Source organism: Scyliorhinus canicula, chromosome 10 (genome assembly GCF_902713615.1).
Source record: "Scyliorhinus canicula chromosome 10, sScyCan1.1, whole genome shotgun sequence".
Lineage (NCBI taxonomy): Eukaryota > Metazoa > Chordata > Chondrichthyes > Carcharhiniformes > Scyliorhinidae > Scyliorhinus > Scyliorhinus canicula.
In genome coordinates this window covers 52412471-52427159 of record NC_052155.1, presented here as the reverse complement: position 1 = coordinate 52427159, position 14689 = coordinate 52412471, and the positions used below count along the sequence as shown (strand labels likewise).

Sequence of the window (14689 nt, the reverse complement as noted above, 5' to 3'; positions counted from 1 at the left end):
GGTGTACCTTATAGGTGCCCGTCTTTTTCTTGACGACCTCCTTGGAAGTTGTTCTTCCTCCTCCTCGGGGAGAGGTGTCGCGGCGGCCTCGTCGAGTGTGTCCATCTCCGATTCTGATGACTGGATGACGGGGTCTGGAGAAATTGCTCAGGGCTGGGGTGTGGGTATCCTTTCCGTCTGGGCTATCCCAGCTGGAGGCGGTCCTGCTTCGCCTGCCTCCAGGTGTGGTTCCGCTGCCCTTATTTGGTCTAGGTGTTTCTTCAGCACCTTACCTCCTATTGAAACCTCATAGGATATGGGCCTTGTTTGGGACTCTACCGTGCCTTTGACCCACGTTGGTCCATTCCCATAATTCTTGACCCAAACCGGTGCCCCCACCTGGAAATGTCTCTGCTGTCGACTATTATCATGCCCCCTGTGTTGGGCCTCCTGTTGTTTCTCCACTTCCCCCGTTAAATTTGGGAAAAGGAGACTCGGCCTCGTCCGCAGCCGCCTTCCCATTAAGAGTTCAGCTGGCGGTATGCCCGTTGTGGAATGCGGTGTGGTCCTGTAATCAAACAGCCAGCGGGAGAGCTTTGTGTCTATTGACGCTGCCGGCTGCTTCTTGAGTCCCGCTTTAAGTGTCTGGACCGCTCTCTCTGCCAGGCCGTTGGTCGCTGGATGGTAAGGGGCTGTTTTGATGTGACGGACTCCGTTTTCCTTCAGGAATTTTCCAAATTCCCCACTTGTGTATGCCGTTCCGTTGTCCGACACCAATACCTCCGGAAGTCCACGTGTTGCAAACGAGGCCCTGAGCTTTTCAATTGTCGATGCTGTGCTTGCCGTGTTTACCCGGTGGATGTCCAACCATTTGGTGTGGGCGTCCACTATCACCAAAAACATTGAGCCCATGAAAGGGCCGGCGTGGTCAATATGCAGGCGGGTCCACGGTCTGCCTGGCCATTCCCATGGATGCAATGGCGCCGCTGGTGGCACTCTTTGCCGCTGTTGGCACTCCTGGCACCGACGTACCAAGGCTGCTATGTCTGTGTCCAAACCTGGCCACCAAACATAGCTTCGAGCTAGCATCTTCATTTTAGACACCCCTGGGTGTCAGTGATGTAACTCAGTTAAGATTGCCTGACGGCCCTGAGCTGGGACGATTACCCGGGCTCCCCGTAGTAGGATACCGTCTTCTACGGTTATTTGGTCCCTTCTGCTCCAGTATGGGTGCATCTGGGGCTCCACTGGTCTTTCTAGTTCCCCTGTTAGCAGTAAATGCTTCATCTTGGCTAAAACTGGGTCTTTTTGCGTCCACAACCGAATATGTTGTGCGTCTACTGGTAGGGTGTCCAAAAAATTTAGAGTCATTACTGTCTCCTCTACTTTTGGTATTTGCGGCGGAGTGTCCGGGAGGGGAAGTCTGCTCAAAGCATCTGCATGTGCTACTCGCGTTCCCAGTCTGTGCTCCAGAACGTATCTATATGCTGCCAGTAGCAACGCCCAGCGTTGGATTCTAGCTGATGCAATCGGGGGTATTGACTTGTCTTCTTTTAATAACCCTAATAACGGCTTATGGTCCGTCACTATGGTGAATTTCCGCCCGTACAGATACTGGTGAAATTTATTTACTGCGAATATCACCGCCAGTCCTTCCTTCTCGATTTGGGCGTACTTCATCTCAGCCATCGCCAAGGTCCTCGAAGCATAGGCTATTGGCCGTTCTTCCCCATTCCTTCCTCTATGGGCTAAGACGGCTCCTACCCCGTAGGGAGATGCATCACAAGTGACCACCAACTCCTTCCTTGGGTCATAATGTTCTAGGACATTTTCGGATAACAGCTGTTCCTTAATGTCCCAAAATGCTCTGTTTTGGCAGGTGGACCATTTCCATTCTTGCCCCTTTTTTAGTAGCTGGTGGAGGGGTTCTAGGATGGATGCCCTATTTTCAATAAATTTTCCATAATAGGTTACCAACCCTAGAAATGATCGTAACTCCTGGACCGTGGTGGGAGCTGGGGCTTCTTTTATTGCCCTTACTCTGTCGAATGCCTCTAACCTCCCAAAAAACGGCATTTTTAAAATGGCAAGGCTTACCCTCCGAGTGCGGCAGCTGGTCTCCGCAAAATTCGTAGTTTACCTCGTCGCCACTGTAGTAATCCATGGGAGGCAGGAGTTCCGTCACCACACCAATATTTATTTACAATAACGATATTACAGGAGCAGCTACAAACAGTGCTGCTAGCAGTCCAGTCAACTTAAGACTGCTCACAAAGCCTACACAGGCTATCATTGAGGGAGCTCATACTCCAATTGGCCAACCAATAAAGCCAATTGGAGTTCATTACACCCAGTAACCTCACTTGGAGCACCCGGAGGAAACCCACGCAGACACAGGGAGAACGTGCAGACTCCACACAGAGAATGACCCAAGCCGGGAATTGAACCTGGGACCCTGGAGCTGTGAAGCAACTGTGCTAACCATTGTGCTACCGCCATGACCATGCTTAGCAACTCTTGGTCAGCAAGGATGTAGTATGAAGTCATAGAGTCATAAAATCATGGCGCACAAAATGAGGTCCTTTGACCCATCGTGTCTATGCCAGTCATCAAGCACCTGTCTGTTCTAATCCCATTTTCCAGCACTTGGTCCATAGCCTTTCATGTTATGGTTTTTCAATTGCTCATCTAAATGCTATTTAAATGTTGTGAGGGTTCCTGCCTCTACCACCCTTTCAGGCAGTCAGTTCCAGATTCTCACCAACTTCTCGGTGAAAAAGGTTTTCCTCAAATCCTCTCTAAACCTCCTGCCCCTTATCTTAAATCTATGTCCACTGGTTATTGACCCTTCTATTAAGGGGAAATATTTCTTCCAACTACCCTTTCTTTGTCCTTCATAATTCTGTACACCTCAATCAGGACTGCCCCCAGGCTTCTCCATTCTAAGGAAAACAACCCCAGCCTCTCTTCATAGTTGAAACACTCCAGCCCAGGCAACATTCTGGTGAATCTCCTCTGCACCCTTTCTAGTGCAATCACATCCTTCCTATAGTGTGACAAACAGAATTGCACACAGTACTCTAGCTGTATCCTAACAAACGTTTTATACAGCTCCACCATAACCTCCCTGCTCTTATATTCTATGCCTCGGCTAATAAAGGCACGTACCCCATGTGCCGAGGAATCCAGCTTTCGCCGACATGCTGTACGCAAACCAACAAGGGGTGCGGATCACGGAGCTGACAGACGATAATGTAAAATTCATTGTGAAGTACAGAGTTATCGATGGCAAATGCTTCACGCAGAGTTCTCATGGCAGAAGTGGCAACTTTTGTGATTGATTGGGTTTGGATTGATGCCAATTCCTCAGTGCCCCATGATGAATTTATTGCGTGCACAAAATCAGATTAATTCCTCTGGCAAATGATGACAATGTGGATAAGATACAGTATTCAACGGACTGTACCTGTGATATGTTCTGCCCAGAATGCTCATTGGAGTTGTCACTTGATGTGAAGTGTAACGAAGATCAGATCCAGCATGTCACCTCTCAGGACCTACTGTTGGAACAATTTGCAGATTATCCATCACGTAACCGAGACAATGATCCCAATGATTATGTGGAACAGGATGATATCCTGTTTGTGAAGTAAAGGAAGGGTCAGGAACTGAGGACTTGAGCTTATGCCGAGAAGAGTTTTGGGAAGGAAAATGCCAAATGGAACCCAACAGTGGGGGTTAGTGTACAGGGAATTGGGGTTAAAGTGGGGGTTAGTGTACAGGGAATTGGGGTTAAATTGTGGGTTTGTGTACAGGAAATGGGAGTTCAAGTGGAGGTTAGTGTACAGGGGAATGGGGTTAAAGTGGGGGTTAGTGTACAGGGTAATGGGGTTAAAGTGGGGGTTAGTGTACAGGGTAATGGGGTTAAAGTGGGGGTTAGTGTACAGGGTAATGGGGTTAAAGTGGGGGTTAGTGTAGAGGGGAATGGGGTTAAAGTGGGGGTTAGTGTACAGGGTAATGGGGTTAAAGTGGGGGTTAGTGTACAGGGTAATGGGGTTAAAGTGGGGGTTAGTGTAGAGGGGAATGGGGTTAAAGTGGGGGTTAGTGTACAGGGGAATGGGGGTTAAAGTGGGGGTCAGTGTACAGGGGAATGGGGGTTAAAGTGGGGGTTAGTGTACAAGGAATTGGGGTTAAATTGGGGGTCAGTGTACAGGGAATTGGGGTTAAATTGGGGGGTTGTGTACAGGGGAATGGGAGTTAAAGTGGGGGTTAGTGTACAGGGGAATGGGGGTTAAAGTGGAGGTCAGTGTACGGGGAAATGGGGTTAAAGTGGGGGTTAGTGTATAGGGAATTGGGGTTAAAGTGGGGGTTAGTGTACAGGGAATGGGGTTAAAGTGGGGGTTAGTGTACAGGGAATTGGGGTTAAAGTGGGGGTTAGTGTACAGGGAATTGGGGTTAAATTGGGGGTTTGTGTACAGGGAATGGGAGTTAAAGTGGGGGTTAGTGTACAGGGAATTGGGGTTAAAGTGGGGGTTAATGTACAGGGAATTGGGGTTAAATTGGGGGTTTGTGTACAGGGAATGGGAGTCAAAGTGGGGGTTCGTGTACAGGGGAATGGGAGTTAAAGTGGGGGTTAGTGTACAAGGAAATGGGAGTTATACCTGGGGTTAAAGTGGGGGGTTAATGTATTTTGTCGTAATGGGTTGATTCGTCATGTTAATTAATGCAAGTGAAAACCAAAACAAAATGTCCCATATGCCTTTTTAACCACCTTATCTACCTGTCCTGCAGCCTTCAGGGGCACATGGACATGCACTCCAAGGTCCCTCTGGTCCTCTTACCTCCTAGCGTCCTACCATTCATTGTGTATTCTCCTGCCTTGTTAGTCCTCCCAAAATGCATTACCTCATACTTTTTAAAGTTAAATACCATTTGCCACTAGTCTGTCCAGATCTCCCATATAGCCCTGTAATCTAAGGCTTTTTTCCTTGTTATTTACCAAACCACCAATTTTTGGGTCATCTGCGAACTTACTGATCATACCCCACTGATCATACCCCACACATTCCTGTCTAGGTCATTAATGAGGAGAGACACAGAGAGAGATGTGCTTTCTGATCTGATGAAACATAAAAAACTTTTTAAAATTAATGATTGGAAGAAATAAATGTGGCGGTATTCTCCATTCCTGAGACTAAGGGCACAATCTACTCGAAAGGGAACAAAGTCACAGAGCGAGTGAGTTTGGTGCGTGTTCCCCGGCACTCAAGAGTGCTGAGAAACACATGGCGATTCAACACGACTCATGTTGAATGAGGGGCCTGAACGGGAAACGTATGTTTTGTACGGTGGAGAGCTCGCTCGCCGGAACTCCCCATTGTAGCGAGAGATCAGGATGCCTTTTAAAATGGTGACCCAATCTCCGGGGCCACAAAATGAATCAACGGTCGGTGCCCCCCCCCCCCCCCCCCAGCCCCCCAGCCGAATGCATTACGGGAGGGTCCCCGCTCCCACCCCTCCGCATCCCCAACACCCGTGCCGTGCAACCCCAGCCCGATCACACGCGTGCAAAAAATGGCAGCTTGGCATCTTGACAGTGCCGATCTGGAACCCTGGCAGTGCCCCTGCCAGCTGGCAATGCCAGACAGGCACCCAGGTGGCACTGCCAGGGCACCATCCTGCCCAAAGGGCATGCACTAGTGCCGTTCCATCTGGTGCCCATTTGTGGAGACCAATACCAAACGGCGCTCGCCCGAAGTCCCCAGGTTAAGGGGTTTGAATCCCGAAGCCTCAGGTACATTGGGAATCTGCACATTAGAGTAAGGCTTTCTGCCTCACTCTAATGTGCAGAATTGCTAAAAGGTGATCCCGCCCATTGTGGGCAGGATTCACCTTGCAACGTCTTGCGAGATTGCATTGAATCCCGTGAAGCAGTTGCGAGCCGCGTAGATCCCGGGAGCGGGGTCTCCCGGCCCGCGGCGAGCTGCTTTTTTGGTGCAGCGTAGCTGGAGTATTGTACCTTAAGTGTTGACGCCGGGGCAGGATTTATGGACTTATAATGACAATAATAATCTTTATTAGTGTTGCAAGTTTGGGCAGCATGGTAGCATATAGGTTAGCACTATGGCTTCACAACACCAGGGTCCCAGGTTCGATTCCCGGCTTGGGTCACTGTCTGTGCGGAGTCTGTATTTTCTCCCCGTGTTTAGGGTGGATTTCCTCCGGATGCTCCGGTTTCCTCTCACAAGTCCGGAAAGATGTGCTATTAGGTCATTTGGACATTCTGAATTCTCCCTCCTAACACGTGCCAGAATGTGGCGACTAGGGGCTTTTCACAGTAACTTCATTGCAGTGTTAATGTAAGCCGACTTGTGACAATAAACATTATTATTATAAGTTATAATTATACATAGGCTTACATTAACACTGCAATGAAGTGACTTGTGGTGACGGCAGGCGGGAGGCAGCCGCACACTGGAGGGCAACGGAGGCTGAAAAAGCTGTAAGAAGGCACATGGAGGAGAAATGTCCAAGTTTGGGAGAAAAACGGCCGTGAAAAAAGAGGGTTAACGAAAGTCTACCGGTGAGTGAAAAAGTCAGCGCAGGAACTGTAAGGAAAGAGGAGGCTGGAGCACCAGGGGAGGCCGCATCGCTCACAGCAGAAGAAATGACCAAGGCGGTGGCTGTGGAATGTTTTGTGAAAACAGTTCACAAAGCACATGGAAGCGATGAAGAAGGAGATGAGGACGGTATGGAAAGTGCTGCTGGAGGAGGTGATTGCCCCAGTGAGGGCGGCGGTATCAAGCGCAGCGGCAGAGGTACAGGAGCAAGGTGAGACACTGAAGGAAGTGGAAGAGGTATTATCGCAGCGCAGTGATCAACTCACTTCGATGGGGAAGGAGTTGCGGAAGGTGATAGAGACCAACAAGGGTCTGCAAGCCAAAATGGAAGACCTGGAAAACAGATCCAGGCGACAGAATCTGAGGATTGTGGGTCTACCCGAAATGGTGGAAGGCTGGAGGCCGACGGAGTATTTTGCCACGATAGAACATAGAACATAGAACATAGAACAGTACAGCACAGAACAGGCCCTTCGGCCCTAAATGTTGTGCCGAGCCATGATCACCCTACTCAAACCCACGTATCCACCCTATACCCGTAACCCAACAACCCCCCCCCTTAACCTTACTTTTATTAGGACACTACGGGCAATTTATCATGGCCAATCCACCTAACCCGCACATCTTTGGACTGTGGGAGGAAACCGGAGCACCCGGAGGAAACCCACGCACACAGGGGGGAGGACGTGCAGACTCCACACAGACAGTGACCCAGCCGGGAATCGAACCTGGGACGCTGGAGCTGTGAAGCATTTATGCTAACCACCATGCTACCCTGCTGCCCTGTTGGCGAAGTTCTTGGAGGAGGGGGACGATCCCTCTCGATATGAACTGGATCGGGCTCATCGTTCCTGGAGGCCTATACCAAAGGCGAGTGAGCCTCCAAGAGTAGTAACTCTGTGTTTCCGTAGGTGTAGCATGAAGGCGAAGGTCCTGTGCTAGGCAAAGCAGAAGCGGGTGGTGCAGTGGGCTGGAGCTGGTATACGCATATACCAGGGGCGGAATTCTCCGCTCTCCACGTGGCGTGGGAGAATCGTGGGAGGGCCTCCTGACATTTTTGACGCCCCCCTGGTGCCCCCAGCGATTCTCCGATGGGCCGGGCGGCCAGCCCTTCACGCCCGTTTCACCACGGCAACAACCACACCTGGTCGCTGCATTCGTGAAACGGGTGCCAGATGCCCGTTTGGGGCATCTAGAGGCCCGATTTGGACGGGAGCACCGCGACTGTGCTCGTGAGGGGACAGGCCCGTGATCGGTGCCCACTGATCGTCGGGCCAGCGTCCAAAACAGACACACTCTTTCCCCTCCGCCCTCAAGACGTGGCGGCTTGATCTTGCCAGGCGACGGTGGAGAAAGACGGCACCGCGCATGCACGGGTTCGTGCCGTCTGCACGCTGATGTCATCAGCGCATTGTCGGTTGGAACCGACAACCCGCGCATGCGCGGATGACATCAGAAAAGCCCCGTTTCGGCGTCATTTCAGGCGCGGCGAGGTCGTGGCCGGGAACTACGGGGGCCCGCTCCTAGCCCCCCCCGGATGGGGGTGAATTAGGTGCGGGGAGCGGGCCCCATGGCCGTCGTGAAGCTCGGCCGATTTCACGATGGCCATCCCGATTTTTATCGGGAGCGGAGAATACCGCCCCAGGGCTTTACGGTGGAGCTTGCGAGGAGGCGGGCTTCATTCAGACGGGTGGAGAAGGCACTGTACATCAGCAAGGTGCAGTGCGGCATAGTATATCCAGCTAAGTTGAGGGTGACCTACAAATCCAAGGACTTTTATTTTGGGGCGGCGGAAGCAGCGGAGGAGTTTGCGAAGGCAGAAGGACTGTGGCAGATTGAGAAATGGTCGTGTACTGATATAGCCTCATGTAACTTTATTTTTTCACTGCGTGTTGGCGTATGTACTAAATGAGTCAACACTATATATTTGGACAAGGGAAGAGATGGGACTTTCATTTGCAATGATGGTTCTTTGGGTCTTTGGGGCTTGGGTGTGTATGCAGGGGTTGCGTGCTAAAGAGGATATCTTGGTTTTCCTGGGACCGGGCAAGGGGGAAAGAGACCCGGGAGGGGGCCTCCACGCTAGCTGGTTTAAGCCAGAGGAGTTAAGTTAGAGGAGTCCAACTACGTGCAGGAGCAGGAGGTGGTGCCAGACATGCATCCCACCCAGGCCAACACCACATGGGTGGCATCTGCGATGGAGGCCTTGGGGGCGAGGGTTTCAGCCATGGATCGAGTCCTGGGGCACTCTGTGGTCTGGGCCCAGGATAGGGCTGCCCTCTCACAGGCAAACATGTGCCAGGTCCACCTGGACATTACAGTGGCGCTTCTGAGCGTGGTCCAGTCAGAGTGGTTCATGTCTGAGAGCATTGGAAGAATTGCTGAGATGCTGACTGACGTGGCACAGATACAGAGGGAGGTGACCCAGTTCCAGATTGAGATGGCACAGTCACTGACTGATGTGGCACAGACCCAGAAGATGGTGGCACAATCGCAGTGTGATGCGGCGCAGTTCCAGACAGAGGTAGTCCACTCGCTGTGCTCCATGACTGCGAGCATGCAGACCCTGGTTGAAATGACTGGCAGCGCCAGGTGCTGGGGGAGCCTCGGGTTAGCTCCACTCGCATCCCTGTCCCATGGAGTAGCCCGGGGTCATTGGGGACCCTGAGGGAGGAGGAGGTGATGGGCCCCATGCCAGTGAGGGGGCACCACGCCATCTGGGACACCCGAGCAGCAGCTGGTCCCATTCAGACCCAGTTGCCCCAGAAGACAGCAGCCACAGGGGACCCAGGTTGCGGAGCGAGAATCACAGCAAGCTGCCTCCACTCCTGGTGTACCTTCTGGGGATCTACTGAGAGGTAGCGTGAGGGCCCGTAAGGCCAGAAAATTAGACACCAGTTAAGTTGGCATGGGTGCAGGGCACAGGTTAGTGAAAGGCTAGGGCACAAATATGACCATATATTTCCACGTTAAACACCTATGCACAATGTTACAATCTGCCTCGGCGCTCTGTCAGATGGGTGTGAGGGATGGGTTTGTCTGGACTAGCCGCAGAGGGGGCCGGGGTTGGGGGGGGGGCGGGGGCAGTGGCAGGCATTGGGGGTGGGTTCGGCACAGTATCGCAGTTTAGCCAGCACTCACCGCTCCAGTGTTCCACGTCCATCTCATACCCCTGCTGCCATCACCACCCCAGGGATTCGATGGCACTGTGCGATGAATAGGCCAGCTCGCATGCAGGAGTCAGACGTTGCCAAACAATGTGGAGTACCAGGGCTCAGGTTGTCATCATCCTCCATTCCATGGCCCATACCCGCTGTTACTGCCAGCCCAGGGCCTACTCCCTGTAGTGCGGCAGGTATATATCATAGAGAGGATTTCAGGCTGGGGGGGGGGTTGTATTCTGTGAAGAAGGCTACCTGCAGACCACACACCCCCACCCAAACAAAGACTCAAAAAACTCATCTCAAACCACAGGTCACCTCCCCCAAAGACAAACAATAAGAAAAATTGTTGAATTCTCCCCCAGTTGATGTGTCTTGACAAAGTAATTGGCCGCTTCTGGGGTCTTAAAGTGGTATTCCTGGCCTTTATAAGTCACCCATAGTTTGGCTGAGTAATGCACCCAAACCTAATCCGCTGTCAATACAGCACCCCCTTGGCCCTGTTGAATCCCGCATGCCGCTTTGCCAGCTCAGCTCCAATGTCCTCGTATATTCGGACTTTGTTCCCCTCCCATTTGCAGTTCTGCTTCTCCCTGGCCCACTGCAGAATCTTCACTTGCTCCACGAACCTGTGGAGCCTCATGATCACCGCCTGTGTCGGGTCCCAGCTGTAAGCTTCTGCCTCAGAGACCTGTGTGCTCTGTCCACCTCAGGGGCCTTGTCCAGCACCCCCTCCACCACCAGCCCCGCCAGCATCCTCGAGACGTACCTCGTGCACTCCTTCAGGCAGGCCCATTATCCACAGACTCTGCCTTCTCGACCTATTTTACTGCTCCTCCCCCTTTGCTCTCAATGTTTTGCAAAGGTTTCCCAAGAGCCCCACCTCCGCCTCCAATGCCACCACCCGATCACTGTGGTCTGACGTCGCCCTCTCAATCTCTCAGATCTGCGACCCCTGTGCTCCCAAGCATTTCCCACCCTCTCCATCGTTCCCTTCAGGGGTGCCACAGCCCCTTCGATGGCCTTTGAATTATCCTCCCACATCTCCTTCCTTTGCTGGCAGAACTTTTCCTTGATGAAGGCCATCAACTCTTCCATCTGGGGCTTTGCTACTTGCACTGACACTTCTCCCTCCGCCATCTTTCCACTAGCTTCTGCACCACAGGTCCTTTCCAACTCCTTGACCAAGTCCTTCACCTTCTTCTGCCAGGTTTGGTAACCAGCAGACATGCCACACCCAGGGGGAATTTCTCCTCCGACCTTCAGTTACAAACTTTCCATCGAAATTACACCCAATTTTGGGTAAAAACAGCTTGTTTCTACGCCTTCAAGCAGGAGCTGCCTCTGTGTGTGTGTAGACTCACACCATGGCCGCCACCGGAAATCCTCAGCTACTCTGTATACCTGTCCCACACAGTGAATGTCAGCCAGCTATTTACCATGGAGAATATCACAACTGCATTCAATCCACGTCGGCATTGTGTGAGTTTTCTAGCAGGCTTCTCCGAATTGTGAGCAAGATGAGAATGCTGGTTAATGTTTCCTTCCCTCACTGTTTCATGCCACAAAGTCCATTTGTAGTTTCTTGGTTGGTATCGGGAAACCCAGCTTGACTAACAATCAACTTGGGCAACTTTCTGCTCTGTATCACTGTAAACAGTGCACTTACCAAATAGGCCGCCAGTGGAGTGTTCTGTTTCTTTTCAAAATGAAAACTTGAAGGAAGTAATTGATTTGCAGCGCCTGGCACACTCAACAACTTTGACATTTCTCCCTGCACTGTGTCAGTCCAGTAATGGGACTGTATTTCATGGCACAATGTTTCTTTTTAAATTAATATAATTAAAATTAAATAAAGTCAGAAGCAGGATAAGATGTATTCTCAAAACACTTCTACACAAAACAGTGTACAATATACAAAGGCATATTGTGCCAGTGCTGGTTGTTTTTTTTCTAGGGTGGAGATGTATTCTATAGTTCAACTTCCTTTTCAGAATTTTTTTTGATTTGTGTCCAACTTAATTACTTTGTATGGATCTCAAATAGACCAGAAATTTCTGGAAGGTTTCTAGTTTATAAGGTAACTATTCCGTAGATCATAGAAGCCTTAAAATCTCCGATAATATTCAGTAAATCCTGTCCAACCAATGGGATGACATTTACTTAACTCAGAGAGAGAAGTCGATCTTTGCAGATAGGATAAATATTGCTGAGGGGGAAATTCACACAGTAAGTCAAAGTATGAGGAAAAGATTAATAGAGCACAGGGGCTGGACTTCTGGTGGTGGTGATGAGGTGAGCAGTCACACATGCGGTGGCTCCATCAGGATACTTTGTTTTAGGCCCTTTTTGCCCAGTTTTTTGGTTGATGCTTGGGAGGAAATTTGATTAGTTTAATGAGATAATGTGCAACAAGGATAATACAAGGCAACACTCAGGCAAAGAATTGTCGTCGGATACAGAATCCCCATGAGCCTCATTGATGGAGAAAATGGCTGTGACTTTGGACTCTTCGTGGAAGGCCGAGATGCTGGTAAGCTTCTTGATGGACAAATTCAAGAAGCAGCGGTTGCTGAGGGCCTTGATAAGGTAATGGAAGGGGCTCTAGCCCCCATCTGTGTGGCCTTGGAGAAGATGGATCGGAAGGTAAAGGAGCAAGGCGCAGTTATACAAAAGGTGGAGGTGGCACTCTTGGACCAGAGTGACCTGATTGTCTCCCTGGGACAGAGATGGCATTGCTGGCTGAAGGGCACAAAGCATAGAAGGCCAAGCTAGACGATCTGGAAAATCGTTCCAGGCGGCAAAGTTTAAGAATCATTGGGCTACCGGAGGATCTGGAGGGCCCAAATCCTACGGACAATATGTCCCAAGATGTTTGGGAGGATGGTGGGGACCTCACAAGTTGGACCGGGCCCATCAGTCGCTGATGCAGAACCCCTGTTCTGGGGAACCAGCACAGGTGATCATTATTAGGTTTCACAGGTACCAAGATAAGGACTGAGTCCTGAAGTGTGCTAAAGACCATCAAGACTATAGATGGGAGTGCCATGCCGTCAGGATAGATCAGGATGTGGGAGCAAAACTGGCAAGAAAACGTGCGGTGTTCAACAAGACCAAGAGTAATGTGTGATTTGGTGTGGTGTACACAGCTCGTCTTCAAGTGCCTTTTAAAGACAGACTATTACTTTGATGCGCTAGAGGATGCGAATGAGTTTGTTAAGAACCATGGACCAGGGGCAAACTAACTAATTGTTAACAGTTAGATGCATTTGTATCTGTTGTGGGATTTTTGTATTGTGTGTGAGGGCATGTGGTTGTGGGGATTTGATTGGGGGTTTTCTGGACAAGTTTGGAGTTTGTATTTTGTAATTTTGTAGTTGTTTGTGGGATGGGGTTGGTTTTCTGTTTCTCTATCTTTTTGTATTAAAGTTGGATGTGGGCGGGGTGCTGGTTATTGGTATGATTGTTTTTCTGGTTTTACTCTGTGCAGAGGTCACCCTGTTAGCTGTAAAGTTATTTTTTTTTCTTTTTATAAATTTAGAGTATCCAATTTTTTTTTTCCAATTAAGGGGCAAATTCCTGTGATCAACCCACCTACCCTGCACATCTTTTTGGGTTGTGGGGGTGAGACCCACGCAGACACTGGCAGAATGTGCAAACGTCACACGGACAGTGACCCAGGGCCGGGATCGAACCTGGGTCCTCGGTGCCGTGAGGCAGCAATGCTAACCACTGTGTCACCATGCTGCCTCGGATAAATCCTGCAATCTAGTGTGATGAATATAAGAAATTGTCATACTTTATAGTTTGTATTTGTGAAGTAATATTATTAAAACCTAAGATAGGATGCAGACAGACAGTATGCCTGCTAGAGGTATGATTTCAAGTGAAGTAATCAGTATATTTGTAGGGGCTGTGTGCAGGAAGATGGGTTTAGAAAGGGCACATGAATGTATTTGAGTCGGGGAGGGTGTACTGTTATGCACCAACAGAGTGGTCCAGGCGTTGGAACCACATTTTAAGCAGCCTGATGCACCAGTCAATGACAGCACAGGTGGCAATATGAGCCTCCTTATATCGGGTCTCAGCCTCTGCATTGGCGTCATCAGCTACCCCTTATCCCCCAAGATTCAACTCTTCATCCTGGGGTGGTCCTTGAAGACGCTGGGTACCTCTGAGTGTCCCAGGATGTAGCTGTCATGCACGCTCCCTGGGAAGTGTGCACCCACATGCATGATCTGGAGGCGGTGGTCACACAAGAGTTGAGCATTCAGTGAGTGGAATCCCTTCCTGTTAATGAAGGGCACTCCCTGATGCCCCGCTACGTGCAAGGTGACATGCATGCCATCAATAATCCCCTGTACCTGGGGCATCCCGGCAATGGCAGTGAATCCTGCAACCAGGGCATCTTGGCAGGCCTGGCCCAGCTCAAAGTTGATATAGTCAGCTGTCCGGGCGTACAGGGCATCCGTGACCTCACCGATGTACTTGTGAGCTGTAGCTTGTGATGAGCCGCACAAGTTCCCACTCGAGCCTTGGAATGATCAGGTTGCATAGATTTTCAGGGCTGCGTGACCTTCACAGCCACTGGGAGTGAGTGTCCTTCTCCTTCACAGTGTGCCATTCCATGAGGACGTGGCACAGGTGCCTCACTGTCTCTTTGTTGAGACTGAGTGTCCTGCGGCACATGCTGTCTGCCAACTCCTCGAAAGACCAACTACACCTGTACACCTTGGCCGTCAATGGCGTCGCCCTCTGTGTTCCTTCTTAGCCTGAAGGGCAGCCAGGTCTGCAGGGTGTGTGGCAGCCCCCTGCACATGGGGTGCTGCCTCCAGCCTGTGTCGTCACTGCTGTCTGCTTCAGCATCTGGCCGCCTGGGCTGCCACCAGCACCGCGAGGTCAGCCTCTCCGGGGCTGACATAACCAGCC

General features: G+C 50.7%; 1 pseudogene; it reads left to right on the top strand.

The window, feature by feature from the left end:
- Positions 1–3179: 3179 nt before the first annotated feature.
- LOC119972128 lies at positions 3180–13005 on the top strand (annotated as a pseudogene).
- The last annotated feature ends 1684 nt before the right edge of the window (positions 13006–14689 follow it).